At 40.8% G+C, this 16,314-nt stretch overlaps 1 long non-coding RNA gene across 1 annotated transcript; it reads right to left on the bottom strand.

Moving 5' to 3' along the window:
- Positions 1-928: 928 nt before the first annotated feature.
- LOC121132918 lies at positions 929-13,633 on the bottom strand. The gene is made up of 4 exons (XR_005869629.1): positions 13,398-13,633; positions 11,874-12,073; positions 8,511-8,674; positions 929-1,180 (listed from the first exon to the last, which is right to left on the bottom strand). It is a non-coding gene; the product is annotated as an uncharacterized LOC121132918 (long non-coding RNA).
- Positions 13,634-16,314: the final 2,681 nt, after the last annotated feature.

Genomic DNA, 16,314 nt, shown 5'->3' with positions numbered 1-16,314 from the left:
TTCTGTACCTCATTGGCCATGAAATAATTCCCAGTCGGCAGTGATAGTGTGTGAAATTCATTATGTTCCCGGTGTGAGGGGTGGGGGATTTAGCAGAAACACTGTGGGCATGGAAGCCAAATGTGTATTCACAGTAAGTCTCTATTCTGGTAACAGAAAATACTGCCTCTTCCATGAGGAAAATGACCTGATATAAATTAATCTGCCAATAGATTTCCTACTAGGAGCCAGAAATGACGCCAAGTCTTTTGAAGGCCGGTGCTATTTGAAGACTGGGCACTCAGTGGGAACTATGATAAGTAGAAGTCCATGTTGCTGAGACATAATTTCATGAACCATTTGGATAGTGACACGAGTTGTTGGGGGGAAAAGCTTCCTGAGAAACACAGAATGACTAAACCTATCCAACTGATAGTTAAAATCCTCCTCTGTTGAGTTCACCATTTGTTGAGAATTTTCACAAGACACAATATTTAAGCCAATTCTAACTCATATGGAACACAAATATGCAGGCAACCAAGCTACCTCTCTCTCAGATTTCCTTTTCTATAGTTTAAAATAATGTTCCTTCTAACCCTGAACCGTGAGTTGCTGCGTATTTATGCTTCTGTACACCACACCTTTCTAGCAAATGAAATAACCAAGTATACTGCTTGAGGTTCCATACACCAGGAAGGCTCCCTTCTGTCACTGACATGCAAGGCCACATGAAGAGAGGGCCCTGGTGTGCATTTTAGCTTAAAGTGTCTAGTTTTGAGCGATGTCTGCCTAATACGCAGACTCATCTGTAGCCTGGATGTTGGATTTCTCGTTCCTCTTTCATCTGGTCATAAGAAGCTCCCCCATGAGGTTCACTGGAATAGGTCGAGAGAAAGACCACATTAAGACAAGCAGGACCCACGTATATATAAGCCACTTACTCATAAAGCATATTGTTGCCTTCCCACACACTCAAGCCTAAGTCTGTGTACACCACCTGCATGGAGGGCTGCAATGCATGCTGACATTCAGCATCAGAAAACACTGGTCAGGGGTAGCTCAGGCCACACTGCAGCTTGGTGATCCAATGGCCCAGTAGCAAGACAAAAAGTTACTTCACAGAAGAATCATCATCTGCAAGCTGCTCCAAAATGTCACTGGCATCACAAGCTTTGGGTAGATTATTTAAGGATGGAGATCTCTGTTCAAGAAAAAGGCAAGCAGTTATACTCAAACATTATCAGCTTTTCTCAAAAACCCATTTAAGTTACTTTTTCTTGCCTACAAAGCATTGATTCTATAGTGTGTGTGTGTGTGTGTGTGTGTGTGTGTGCACTCGCACACACACGATTGTGTATGTGTTTCCCACCCTGGGGAGATTATCAAAACAGATGTTTCCAGATTATTACTTTTTAATAAATAAATATTTAATAGTATGAAAATATATTCACAGTAGGAGTGTATTGTTTATCAGCGTTTTTCCTAGTGAGACCAAGATTTGTTTAGCTTTAAGATCTCTCTCTCTCTCTCTTTCTCTCTTTCTCTCTTTCTTCCTTTCATGTTCAAAGAATTTGAATTTGCTTTCAAGTTTAAAAATGTGCTGCAGGCAGAAGGCAGTGTGAAATACTCTTGCATTATAATGAAGAGAGAGGCTCAAAATTTGTTCTCCAGTCTGTCTGAGATGCTGCTTGGAGGCAAATGAGTTTTGTGATTCCTGAATCCACTGTCCTTGGACTGTAGAATAGCTGTGCACAGTCAGCAGGCTTTTTCTTTTGTTTCTGGTCCATCCTTTCAGGGAAGCATGATAACCAGTAATAATCTCCTTATTCATAAATTCCCTTTAAAAATGTGAAGACCATATTTTTCTGTGTAAGGAGCATGTGAGGGCATGTGCTCAGTTCTGCTGAGATTGGAAGAATGTTCACCATGGAGAATAGTTCCAGGGAAAGCAAGTATGCACTCAACTGATGGGAGAGTGGTCCAGTCTCAGATCAATGCACCATTTCCTGATAAAGGGACTTGTCCACCCTACAGTGCTGGTGTTTCTAAAAATTCCCACCACAGAATAATAGCTGTCAACACCTGTCCCAGATACAGAAAGCTGGAAAATGCTGCAAGTGGAAAGAGACTTCAGTACAAAAACAATTTTGTCATTTTAGTGACAAAATTACTCTTATGTGTTAGTTTGCTAAATATATATCATCTTTGACATAGTATCCACTGAATAACTTTTAACGAATATATAATTAGCTAATTGAGGAAGCAAGGAGTTATTTGGCTCTTCAGAGAGCAACTCGTTCTATACCAAAAGGACTCTGGTTTTTTTCTTCATTATTATGGTCTTTGAAATTTACAAATTCAAATAAGGTTGGTCCTTAGAACTAGTGCCTGTTAGGATTACAATAGACAAAGACCCTAAGATTGGACAAAGGAGGGAGGGGCAAAAGAGAATAAAAAATGTTCAGAAACTTTTCCACCATGGACAGCACACACCCTTGTGCAAACAAAGCTTTTGAGTTAAGAGTACATTTTATATTTTTTTTAAAGTGATGAAACGCTTGCTAAGGTCTGGGAGAGGATGAACAATGGTTCTTTTGTATAATCCTCCAAAATTCAGGCCCACGTGCTAACAGTTGGAGGGGAAAGCCTTTTGTTCTAGCTGTTTCCAAATGTCTGTTTCCTTCCTGGAGCCCCAGAAGTTTGAACTGTTGTCAGAAGCAAGAGAGCGTATGTCAGCCACTCTGCCCTGGCATCCGGCCTTGTCCTGACCGGGTCCCTCTTGTTGTTAATCAGCCGGCTCTGACAGGAGACACTCAGCTTAGCTTGTCAATAAGGAGCCACTAGGCAGCTTCTCTTGCTATGTTTCCATCTCTAGAGCCTGCTCGATATCACTCAGTAGTAATCTCTAGTCAGCTGCCCTCATTTCAGTGACCCACACTGGAGTGCTGATGACTACGACTCCTGAAAACACATCTTTGTCACAAGAGTCTCCCTTCCGTCTTCCTCTATTGCCTCTTAGAACCACGAGGTGGGGGAACATGACACAGTACTGATATCTTTAGATTCTTGAGCTCACCATACTAAAAGGCAGTTGCTGAGCTCTGTTGTATAAAATTCAGCACTTAAAGAAAAGACCACAAGTAGTGTTTGCTGTTGTTATTTTGTTTTGTTTTTAAATTAGGTCTGCGGATAATAAGATAGGTTGTATTTATATTTATTTACTTATTAATTTTGGTTTTTTGTTCTCTGTGTAACAACCCTAGGATAGGTTTCATCTGTCTGTCTGTCTGTCTGTCTATCTATCTATCTATCTATCTTATCATCTATCTATCTATCTATCTATCTATTTTTTGTGTGTGTGTGTGTGAGACCAGCTTTCTCTATGTAGTGGAACTTGTTTTGTATACCAGGCCAGCCTCCAACTCACAGACATCTGCCTGCTCCTCTCTCTCTGAGTGCTGTCACTAAAGGTCTGTGGCACGCCACCACTCCCGGATGCGTGCCACAGACCTTTAGTGACACCTCGCCTCCTCCTCTTTTTTCTATCTGACTTTCCAACTGCCAGACCTGGGAACAGCCTGCAGCTCACTGTGGTCATATGCTGCACTATACTTTAGTGCTTGACAGCTTTCAATGAGTTGTCACAAAAGGATGACCTCACTGGGTCCTTGGGTAACCCTGCGAGGTAGGTAGGGTTGCTGGATCCTCTACCACTGGTTCTCATATGAGGGAAGGAAAGAAAAGAAACTATACAACATAGCCAAGGTCAGCGGTCCAAGTGGTATAACTGGATTCCAACAGAAGCATTCAACTTCCTGACTAGCCCCTTGATTCTTTACATTTTTACCCTGTCAATGGGGTCAATCTTCCTCTGTGCAGGAAGGTTGCATGCCTCTTCTGAGTTTACCATTTCTCATGGTAAATGTTGGCAAAATTGTAGCCATAGTTTGCTGGTCTCAGGACCTACACATTTGTCAGGTGACAAATTTTTCTGTTGTATATTCTGTTTTCATAGTAGTTTATTATTTTCTACCCTAATGGGGATTTCCTATTTAAAAATCATAATGGAAGCACTTCTTCAATACCCATTGTCTTTTTTCTTTACTTCTGTGTTCTCTCTTTGTCTGTCTGTCTTCACCCATCTCCTCTTTCCTCATCTTTTCTCTCTGCCTTTATTTTTTTCCTTGTGGCTTTTTAATTTTTTTTTTTACTTTTTGGTGATTATATGCTATAATTGTGGCTAAGATATAAGGGAACAAGGCTTGATATTGTACGATTTCACAGGTTTTCTGTTTCTCTGCTATTTCATCTGTGAAAATTGTTAATAATAATTTTCTATGCAAGTGAAGGGTAGAGAATATTTATGCTAATAAAACATATGGTTAAAAAATGAAGACACCTAATTTGTTGACTTGTTATGTGGGCAGCACCACTTACTCCTCATCTTCTCAAATGAAAATGTTCCACTGAGAGACACAGAGTTCAAGCACAAGTTGATTTACCAAAGCAAAGAGAGATTGGGCTTCTCCAAAGGGAGCTAGAAGCCCAGGAGATTCTGAATGGTGGATTTGAAAGGTATTTTATGAATATTTATGAGGTGGATGGCATATTCACGGTGGTAAGGCAGCCCTTTTCCTGCCCAAATAATGGCCGATTAGATCTCTCTCTAAGGGTATTTCTTTTTATAATTCTCTTTCAAAGCCTATGGGAGGTGGGAGGTGGACCACTGTGTCAAAGCCACAGTGCAACTGATTTTATAATAAAGGCAGTCAGAATGTCTCATATTGATAGTGTTTGTTGATTGGTCTTATCTGACAGGGTTTTCCCCCAAAACAACAATAATGAGGTAAAAAGAAATGATGTGAGTATTCTGGTTCTCTTCTTCTCCTGTTACACTCATCAAGCTGAGAGTCTGAGGTGGGGAGGGATTGGATACCAGCTGTGTGCTCTAACATCCTTCTGTACCCCAAAATCATGGTTCATGTGATCTGAATGCAGCTGCATAATCCAATCATTTCTACTTCTGTAATTCTATCATCAACAAAATTACAGCAACCTATATTTTCAATAAACTTTAACTGCAGGTTTAATTTCATATATATGTATTTTTTTTTGTCACTTAGAAAGCATCGGTGTGCTGAAAGGATTGCACAAGTCTAAAATGGTGCCTCTGGAAAGAGAAATAAAACTTCCCTGCAGGAGTGAACAGGTTTTTCAAAGGAAGGGTGTCTCTGTCTTTTAGTTGCAGGGACTGGAAGGGGGTGTTTCTGGGTTCCTTCCACTTTAATGTGAAAATGAGTATTCTTGGGGACTGCTGTTGACTACCTATTGGAAAATGCATGGAACATGCATAATTTATGGAGCTGATTGCTTTAAAGAGATGCTTCTAAAAATGAGGGTTTTTTGCAAGTCAGGTTGTTCTCAAGGGGAGGCAAGCGTATGGTTATTATTCAGAATTGAAGCCTGCCTGTGAAGTACACAACAAAAAGGAAAGGAACTCAAGGAAATGCCAGAGAAGCAAATTGCTCCCCCCAGTCTCCCAGTCTTTCCCTTTTTGGCAGTCACGGATGGAATGATTGTCAATACTCCTGAAAACCATGCTTGATTAAAGGAATTTTAAGCAGTTATGTTTCTCCCTTGAAACTGTGTACCTAAGTCCCACAAGCTGTATCAGAGTCTCCAAGTTTTACTAGATGGGGGAGGGAATGAATTTGTCAGTGGGAATGGAGACAGGTCCTCTGGATTCATCTTGAGTAGGATTTTATTTATGAAGCTGGTGACTTAATACACCCAAGTGCCAAAGTTAAGAGTGATGAATCACAGGATTACCATTGTCAAAGTCACTTTATGTCCAGTAGAACTGGGTTATAAAAGTGGAGATCTGTGTTGTCCAGAGCTCAAGTTGTACACAGTTCTGAGAAGGGTCTTTCTCAGCTGTCCTGAAGTGGAACCTGGGGCCGTTAGAGGTGGGCTGAAGGATCTTAGCTAGTAGACTCAGGGCGAGGGACAGAGTGTATAGGAACTGGAACTCTTTGGTCACAAGCCAGAACTGGTGGTTTGTGGGAACAAACTGCTGAAAAGAGTCAAGGCAAGTCAAAGTGAACTCCATGTGATAACCTGAACCTTATACTCCCTTAAGAACAGGTAGTTCCAAGGCAAGATATGCTAGGCTTTGAAAGGCCTACCAACAGAGCGGGACATTTGTAACCAGCATATCACTTCCTGAATTGCTTGTTTGTTCCAACATATTAATTTGAATGTCTTCTTTGAAATAGAGAAATCGTCTCCAATTTAGAAAAAAAGAATGCCCATTAAGACTACAGTGCGTCATATGTAGTAGGTTTCTGCAAACCAAAGCTTAAATGGATCTCAAAAACAGCCAGAACACAGACGTAAGTCACAGACAAATAACATATGTGTGGGGTTTCACCTGTCTGATAAAAGCAGAACACAGACGTAAGTCACAGACAAATAACATATGTGTGGGGTTTCACCTGTCTGATAAAAGCAGGTAATGGTGAATGGGCTGTTTTGGGAAACCTACACATAGATGATATACCTCTGAGGAAAACAATCATGAATATATAAAACAGGATTGCTATTTTCTCACAAGCTGAAGTAGAAGATGGGGAAGTATGGCTATGTGGTGTCCGAGGGTATCACAAATACTGATAGCCATACTTACTCTGGTAGCAAGTGTCTGAGCACTTGGCCTTATACAACTCTTTCAATTTACTATTAATGTTATCTATCGCCTTGCCCTTTAAGTGTTTTATTTGCAGTTTTGATTGCTTTCAAAGAAATGGATTGGTTTCTTTGATGTTGTGATTTCTTGGCATTTGAACACACCTTTCAGAGGACAGACTTTAACCAGAGGTGCCGATGAAGACACTGAAGAAGCAGATATACAGGCAAGACCACCATGTCATAACAATTACACAAGGAAAAGTAAAAATTAGGAGAAAAATACCCTTGGTTAAAGGATTTATTTCAAAGTTGGCATCTGTGTATGCAGGCTTGACCGTCAAGGCGTTTTGCCATCTGAACCAAATCTTTCCCGCTAAGCATATCTATCATAGCTTCCCCGTGAGGCCTTTTCCTTATGAAGTATGATTCCCTGATGACCTTGTATTTCCTACCTTTGTGCTGTGGTTATCGCCTTCCTCTAACCTTCAGCCTCTTTCTGATCAGCCACCACAGTCCGACCTCTTCTGAGAAGCCACTCTAGTAACCCCAGCCTGCAGTGCCCTGGCCCGTTCCTGAACTCAACAGCAGCCCGATTCTGGAAGCAGTCAACCTATGCCCTTGCAACACCTACATCTCTGCCACCCAGATCTCTTTCCTCCTGTGCTCAGAGCACAGCTCTATTTCTTGTCTTCCCTGGCAGGTGAATGATTGAGCTATTCCCATCACAGACGCATGCTTCCTGAAAGGCTGTTTCTTACACCCGCACTCTTTCTGTCCTCCACAGTGGCTTGCCAGGAACCTCATTTCAACGTCTTTGGGGACTGCAGTGATATCAAGGGGCAGCAGACTTTCCTGTGAAAGGCTAGATAGAAAAGTATCTTTAGGATCTATTTACTAACTTTAGAAATCACTCTCTTCTTCTTCCTCCTTTTAATTGTTAAAACATTTTCAAATATAATAAATATATTTAAAATTTTTGTTAAAGTCTTAGTTTCTAGAATCAGGCTTTATCTAGCCCGTGGTTTGCTGACCCCTACCTGGAGGAAACTATCTTGAGTCTCAAATAGTATATGGAACATGGTTTCTCTCTCCTTCTCCCCACCTCCACATTCCTCTTCTCTGCCCTTTCAGGTGGGTTATGATGAGAACTGGAGTTCCCCCCTGTGTGTTTTCTTTGACCTACAGGTGTGAGACTTTCTATGTTCAAAACCAGTAAGCCTATGAATAAGTATAGTAGTTTAAAGGGCTGGAGACTCATTTGCCCTGATGAGTCCTCTCCACTACAATGTTGCTTATACTACGCAATTTTCCTCTGCTACCGTGCTTTGCCTGATCATACAGCTAGACAACTTCATGTTCCAGCCATCCTTCCCAGCCACGGCAGTCTGCTGTAGGATCGTACCTTCAGAATCTAGCAGGGGACACTTTGAAGTGGGAGGGAGACTCAAGAGGCAACCTTGGAAGAGTGAAAAGGGAAGTGTGTACTTCACCACATACATCGAATCTGCAAAACTTGCAGCAATTTCTGCAGTGTCGGACATATGAATTACGTTATGCTTTGCTTGGATTCCTCAGTCTCTCATTCTACCTTCAGAAGTTTTTAATGGAAAACAAAAAAAAACAAATAAACAAAACAAGAAAATAATAAATCACATCTGTGAAGTTTCTTACCTTGTTCTTATCCCTAGCTCTAATACAAGGCCACTTGGTGGCAGGGCTTTGGTAGCCAGTCAGTGGGAAGAGGAGTGGGGTATGGAGGACACATGTCACCATGGTGTGGCTCACTCAGCATTGCACTGGGATAGGGTGGTGCTCCTGTATGTCTGAAGGCAGCTCAGCCTCACCTGCACCAATGAGTCCTTTCCCTTTAAAACAGCAGATTGTGTTTGTTTAGACGAGTCTCCCTTCCCATGGTGATGTTTGTTTCATTCCTTGAAACTGCAGACTTCCTTGAGATCAAGTTGTTTTCTTTCTGAAACACTCCGTCCTCGGTTACTTATGTGTGAAGCTGGAGAAACATAAAATGAAAATCAGCACCAAGAGAACGCCAGCCTCCTTGCACCTGTTCTCAAAGCACACTTCCAGAATCCGAGCAAGGTCATTTTCTCAATGCCACACAAAGGGCAGCATTCCTCAGCTGAGTGGTGAGACTAGGTCACAACTTACGGTATTCTTCATAAATTGTGAGTAAAGGGAAACTCAACGATTTCCAACATCTACCCTCCCCGGCAATGATAAATATTTAAAGATATAGGAGTGCTAATCACCTTGATTTGTCTTTATTAAAATGGGTATATGCATCAGATTACCACACTGTACTCTACAAATGCATGCAACTTTTTTTCTTGTGTGTGTGTGTGTGTGTGTGTGTGTGTATGTGTGTGTGCCCATGCATGCATGCATGGGAGCACATGTATGAGTATGTGATATGTATGTGCGTTTGTTTGTGGTTGAGTGGCTACTCAAGTGTGTTCAGATGCCTATGCATATGTGCACATGTGTGTGGAGGCCCAAGGTTTCTCCCAGCTTTTCTACCTTATTCTTTGAGGCAGGTCTCTCAATCAAACCCAGAGCTCACCTATTGTATTAATGTCAGTGGCCAGCTTGCTCTGAGGATCCTGTCTCCACATTACCAGGCAGGGCTGTGACTTGCCATGCCAATCTAGCATTGCATGGATTCTGGGGATCTGAATACAGGTCCTCTTGCTTGTATGACAAACACATTGTCTCCTCTCTATGTAGAGTTTGTAAAAAGATCAATGAAAAAAGAAACAGTGTTTCCATAGCAAGCCTTTGTGTTTTGGATGGGTAAACTCTACTTTCCCAAAACAATATTCATTTTGCACCTTTGGATGGATGAATTAGATCTTAATTCTCAGCAACTATAAACAACTCACTTTTAACTTGTTTATATTTGAGCTTTGGTCCTACCAACTTCTGTTATTTGGTAAGCTAAAGTCAATAAAATACTTAGAGCTATTAATTTGTCTGGGGACCCTGCCTTTTACTCAGTCCTCTGAGATACTGTCCTGTGGACACTTATGAAGCAGCAGATTTACACCTGCATGAAATCCAATGTTTCTGGGTGTCCTGATGTATTCTCCTTAGTGGCTGCATTCTTTTGGTATCTCCCTCTGGGATAGGCCACTTGGTGCTCCCCACCTGAATCTAAGATCTTCCAGGAACCACAGGTGAGAGTGGGCAGTACGGAAGTGAAGGATAGTGTTGCCTGGTCCACAAATAAGCATCTCTGTAGCTTGTTCAAGGGTAATACAGCCTGACCTTAAGTGGTTGAGTAGGATTGGCTGTGTGTCTAATCCTCTCTGATTGCTTTAATTTAACAACTTGCACTGCAATAGTAGACAGGTGTAGGTCTTCTCTGAGCTTCCTGAAGTGCTCATTTCAGAGAAGGCTCTCTGTGTATTAGTCTGATCAATGAGGATTTGTAGCCTGATGTCGCGCACACGCTACCCCTGCCCCAATAGCAGAAGAGCACTTCAGGCTTTGAGTCATGAGACCTGTCTTGGGTCTTGTTCATTTTTGAGAGAATCCACAGAAAGCTACTGTGAAGCAACCATGGTCTTCGATAGCTCATTCAAGCCTCATTGGGTCAGCCACGGGTTATTCTGTGGACATTTGTTCTGTCTCTGAATCACAGATGTTGACACATTGTTTTTCAGATTCTTGATCTCTTTTTTCCCTTGAAAATTGACAGACATGTGGAAAAGTTAATAATTCTGTGAGAATGAATATGCCTATGTCTGAAATAGAGATTTTTTAAGGTCTCCTATTTTTACCATGATTCTTCCAAGAGTACTAAAAATGCAGAGCCAAGCCTAATGTCAGAAAGGTGCAAGAGATTTAGCCCTGAAACCTTGATGCTTTTTCATTTCATCATCAGTGTTTTGCCATTTAGACAACTCTGCCGTGTAATATAGGGTGCACAGAATTTATTAAGGGAAGGGCTGTTTGACAATTCTAGCTCTACAATATCCAACTGTATTTTGTCAAATGACTATTCTCTCCCCATTATTTATGGTCCATTTTGAGGAAAAAATTAAGGGTATAGTAAATGATTTTGTATCTTTCATGAAGGTTTAGATGCAACTCGGATGTCATTATTTCTAAGAATTCTCCAGCTGTTGTTGTTTTTTCTATTTTCTGTGTTTCTCTCATTGATAACTTCTTTTATATTTATGTACTTGTCAAACTATTGCCTCATAGTCCATTAAACAGTGTGCCATTTTCAAATCAAAGATGAGTACTTATTTTATATATGTAGCAAGACCATTTCCCATAGGGGACTGTGCCTGGATCATTCTCATCTATCCCCGTCTCTCATCTTGGGATCTCAGTATAAAGGCCTCTTAAAATGATCTCCATACCTCATCTACGTGTATCCCTGTTATATAATTATACATGCAGCACCTTCACTACATGGAACTCCTGGTCTTGGATTGTGTAGAGACACTCTGTTTGCATTGGGGAAATACAATCCATCTTCTATCTGTGCGACAATCCATCACCAGAATGGTACATGGTAAGTTAGGTGGTGTCTGTTTCTTAAAAAAGACATATTGATGTCCTAAGCCAAACATAGAATTAGTTAAAAAGACCTCATAAGGAATAAATTCTGTCATTAATCACCAAAGATCATTGTAATTACAAGTAAAAGAAAGAATTGGCTCCCATAAGTTGTCTTCTGATATCTGCACATGCAGGCACCCTCACACACCCACTAATGAACACACAAAGTAATTAATGAAAATTTAAATAAACAAAAAAAGTTTTTTGTAATAAAAATGTAGTAAATGGACTACCTTTCTATTGAAATTTCTTTTTCTTTGGCTTGAAATAATAAAATATCAGAAACACACTAGGAGGAAAATATTCACTATAATTTTGTGCACAGGTTTTAGCTAGCATTATTCAATAATTTTAAGACACATTTTCCTGTGTGTGTGTGTGTTGTGTGTGTGTGTGCATTTGTGTGTGTGTGTGTGTAAGTGTTCACATATATGTGTGCATTTGGAGACTGGATGTCAATGTTAAGAGACTTCCTCTACCCCTCCCCATCTTATTTTTTGAGACAGAATCTCTTCCTGAACACAGGGATCACTTATTAGGCAAAACAGGGGCCAGCAGGCTCCAGGGCTCATCTCAATACATTCCCAACACTAGGATTACGAGCGTGTCATGATGCTTACCTTTTTACATGGTTGCACTGAGCCTGAGCTCGGTTCCTTATGTTTTGCATGGCAAGCTCTTTACCAGTTGAGTCTTCTCCCCAGCCCTGTATTTTTCTTTTCCCTTTGCAATGGTAGCATACCATTGGGAGCATGACTGGACACGCAACTGTTGAGCTTCTGCCAATCACAGTCTTTCAGGAAACATTTACATGGCACTTCTAGGAGAGAAAATTCACAGGCAGTGGATTAATGTGAAAATGAAAATGGAAAGACTTTCCAAGTTATTAATTCCCAAAGTCTGTATGTCAGTCAGCTCTCTGTTGCTGTGACAAGATACCCGAGGAAAAAACTTAAACGAGGAAGCGTTAGTCTCATGGTTTCAAAGCTTTTGTTCTGTGTTTACTTGGCTCCTCCATTGCTTTTGGGCAATGGATAATTCAGAATGAATAAACCTGAGAACATGGGGTAGCTCCCAAGTTCCACTCCCTCAACTGGGTTTCAATTACATTTCTGCCTCTCCCCCAATAGTCCATTAAATCATAAATCTATAAATTAATAAGGCCAGAGCCCTCAAGGCCCAATCACGTCCCCAAAGCCCCATCTGTGAACACTGGTACAGATGCCTTTAGAACACATTTCAGAGCTAACCCAGAAAGTATGCTTGACTGAAATGCTAAGACCCTAAAAAGCACAAGACTGAAATGCATTCTGTGTTAAAATTCATTTTTAGTGGTTGCTTTACCCCCCCACACACCAAATGACATCACACAGGAAAAACCACGTATAAGTGGATGTGTACGTGTGCATCTGTGTGCAACGTGACAATAGGTTTTTACTAGGTCCTTTGCGAAGCCACTGTGGCACGATCAGTTTGTACTGACTTCTCATAAAATAGTTTATGTGTGCTTTCATGGTTCCTGGACAACGTGACAGTAACTGGCGCTGTGCTGCATTGTCCTGTAGCTGTAGTTTCCTGCCTGTCTCATCTATGCATAATCCATAGGATAAACAGAGAGACAAATGGATATGCCAATAAAAGAGAAAGCATTGCAGGGCGCCATGTGCAGGGGCTGAGGGCGTTTCCTGTCTCACACAGAGGAAGATCTCACATCACCGCGTGTCATCTATGCTGTCTGGCTCAGTGTCTCCTAACTTCCTGGAATAAAACCAAGCTAAACAAAACAAAAATGACAATTTCTCTGTGTTTTGGAATTCCAAACCCCTGTTACTGGAACACTAAATCTTTTTCAACCTACTGAATACTGCACTGTCCAAGATTAACAATGGTGTTTATGGATTGTTTTTAAAACCTAATGTTTCCAATATGTAGCGCACATAGAGTAGTGACGGATTTTAATGGTATTCCCCAATTCTGATAATCCTTTGCATGGAGAGCAAAATGTTGGCTCATTAAAATTAACCTTTTCATTTATTTCATTTTTTGTAAATGGCTTAAACAAACCTAGTCACCCCTTGAATATCAACTGAGCGTTAGGATGTGAGCAAATAATAGGAAAACATTGAAATGAAAGCAACTCTTACTTAATACTGAGAATCTGTCGGTCTTTTCCAAATGTTCTTGTTGGTCAAATGACTTCTCTGTCGGATACACAGTTTTCATCTGCCTTTGTAGAAAAGTACCTCATATAAAGGAAGGATTATATTTTCCCAGCTCTATCACTGGTGACCACATTGCCATCATCACTTTTCCATCTGTAGGAAATTCAACATCATCTAGCAGGCAAGATGACAAAAGTGTGTGGCTTGCCACCATGGAAAAACTGAGTTGGTTCTGGGTGGACTTGGGGCATTTTTGCCAGGTCACATTCAATGATGCCCTCATGACAGCACAATAAAGGTGAGGTGTATGTGCCCAGGGCAAAGGCACAAAAGGGACTCACAGACAGGAGGTGTGAGTATGCATGCATAAAAAAGATAGAGCTGACTGATCCTTTGAAATCTCTGTTTTAAATGTTTCTTTAAGACCCTGTGATGGAAATTTTTCCACAAAATTTTAGGACAAGCATTGAAATTATTTTCTGTTTGTAGCAAGTAGCGAGATGCATAGAAGTCAGGCATGGTGGTGCACGCCTTTAATCCCAGCACTCAGTAGGCAAAGGCAGCCAGGACTCTGCATTTGAGGGCAGCCGGGTCTACAAAGTTAGTTCCACGACAGCCAGGGCTGTTACACAGAAAAACCCTGTCTCTGGAGGAAAAAAAGTCCATAGAGAATAGAAAATTCACCAACCTAGGGAAAAATTAAGAGGCGCTACCCAACCCAGTGCCCGAATCACGCCAGTAGAAGTGAAAGCTGTTTCCTAACTTGTTGAAGCCAGGTGGCTTTGCATTGCTTTGTGTTTGTTTTGTTTCTGTAGTGCAGGGATGGAACCCAGGGCCTTATGCATGCTAAGTAAGCACTCTACCACTGAGTCATGCCCCCAGCCCAGAATTCCAGTGTATGGACTGCCAGGCTTCTGCTCCAATTCAAATTAATTTCTTTTCAGTTTCATGTGTGGACAGGTCCAGTGACAGTTGCCAGACTTTGTCATTGTCACAACAGATCAGGCTCCAGATATCCTCCGATCCCTATTTTCTTTACTATAAAATAACAATTAAAAATGAAACTTCCTCTTTGACAAGGTTAAATGGGTTTGTCCTTGGACAGTCTTAATAGTGCTTTGTATATTAATTTTGGCACTCTAAAAAATCATGATTTTTTTTAAGCTGTTGTATGCGGGAAGGGTGGAGACCTTACAGTTCAGGTAGATCCTATGATTATTTTACAGATAAGAGAAATTGAGAATTTTAATGAAGGTCAATAATTCTCCAGCAAGTTACCAAGCCAGGGAGTGATGTTGACTGTTGACAGCCTCAGATGAGGCGCAAAGAACACTGAGACCATCCAGTCCTGGAGCTGGCTTCTGTGCCCCTGCTGAGGAGACTCAAAAGGCCCTTGGCAGTGAGGACATTCAGGTGCCAGGGCAAATATCAGTGTAGGTTCGAGTCTGGAATGTGACCTTGGTTTCCTCAAGCTAATTCTCAATCAGTTTTAAGGGTAAGGGCGGATGCTGGGCCCACGCTGACTCACCCCAAACAGGACACTGAGCATGGCAAGAGATCGCCTTGTATCTCGTGCCCACCGCTGTGACCTTGGACAGGTCGTTCACCTCTTCAAGGCTGAGTTAAGGGAGAACTCAGGTCACAGCCTTCACCAGCTTAACTCAGATTGTTCAAAAAATAAAGCAGTGGAATATTTGTTTGTCAACATTCCATTGAAATAAGCCTTACATCGGGGAAAAAAAGTGAAAGTCTTCTAAGTGTAGAAATGAAAGGCGAACACAATTTCAGATTAATACAGTCATCCCACAAGGAAGGCATCTCAGGTCTTATTCGAGCAACAATCACTCTCCCAGGAGAACTACAATGTTCTAACTTTTAATTTCATGGCACACTCTTGCCTATTTCTGAAATGTGTATCAAAGAATCAAACGGTATATATTCTGCTGTGTCTGACTTCTCTCACAAGAACTATGTATGTAAAATCCTGTCATGTTACTTCATATAGTTATAGTTTACTTTCATTGTTATGTGTGTGTGTATACGTATATATGTACACACACTTATATGCACATACAAAAATATATAGTGATGGGCTTACACTCTTGCTTTATAAATGAAGTTTCAATGCAGCATTGTCAGTCTACTTTAATATTGTCAATAGTAGTTTTCACATTCTAATGGCAGATTGTAACTGAGACTGCACACCACACATCTGTAGAATTTGGCTAAACCCCTGCTCTGTGGTACTCTGTGTCTTTATTCATCCTGACCACTCACATCATTTCCAGTTTGGGCATTATTACAAACACTGACACTCTGAGCGTTCCTGTACATGCCTTTTGGAGACATTACTGTTGAGTGTATGGAATCCTTACTAGTTAAGTCCTCATTAAATTTTCATATGCCCCCATATATGGGAACTTTTGCTTTAAAGGTATAACCTAATCCAAAACATTTAAAATATCTTGCCCAAGGTCAGGTAGAAAAGAATGAGCATATGAGAAGTAGAAATTAAACTTGGTGGGTTATACACACATATATACATATATACTACATATATGCACACATCAGTGCACAAAATTGGGAAGGGATTGGGAGGTGAGGGTGGATCTGGAAGGAGTTAAGAGGAGGATGATAAAAATACATAGTGTAAAATGGGCAAAGAATTAAATATATTTTAAAGGAAGAGAATTTTTTAGTAGACATGAGATTGATAACAAAATCCCATTTCTTAGAAGAGGCCTAATTTTAATTTTTTTTTCACATTACCTTGTGAACACTGTTAAAAGACTCTTTACTTATTCTAGGTTCCTTACAAAAATGAATTTTCTCTCTGGCACCAGGTTGTGCATTTCAAGAACTTGAGAGTATTGGGAGAATGAAGTACTTCTTCTCCTCA

Source organism: Mesocricetus auratus, unplaced genomic scaffold, assembly GCF_017639785.1.
Source record: "Mesocricetus auratus isolate SY011 unplaced genomic scaffold, BCM_Maur_2.0 Super-Scaffold_100018, whole genome shotgun sequence".
In the NCBI taxonomy this organism is placed as follows: Eukaryota; Metazoa; Chordata; class Mammalia; order Rodentia; family Cricetidae; genus Mesocricetus; species Mesocricetus auratus.
Note: the sequence above shows the minus strand (reverse complement) of the source record. Positions and strands in the feature narration are given on the sequence as shown.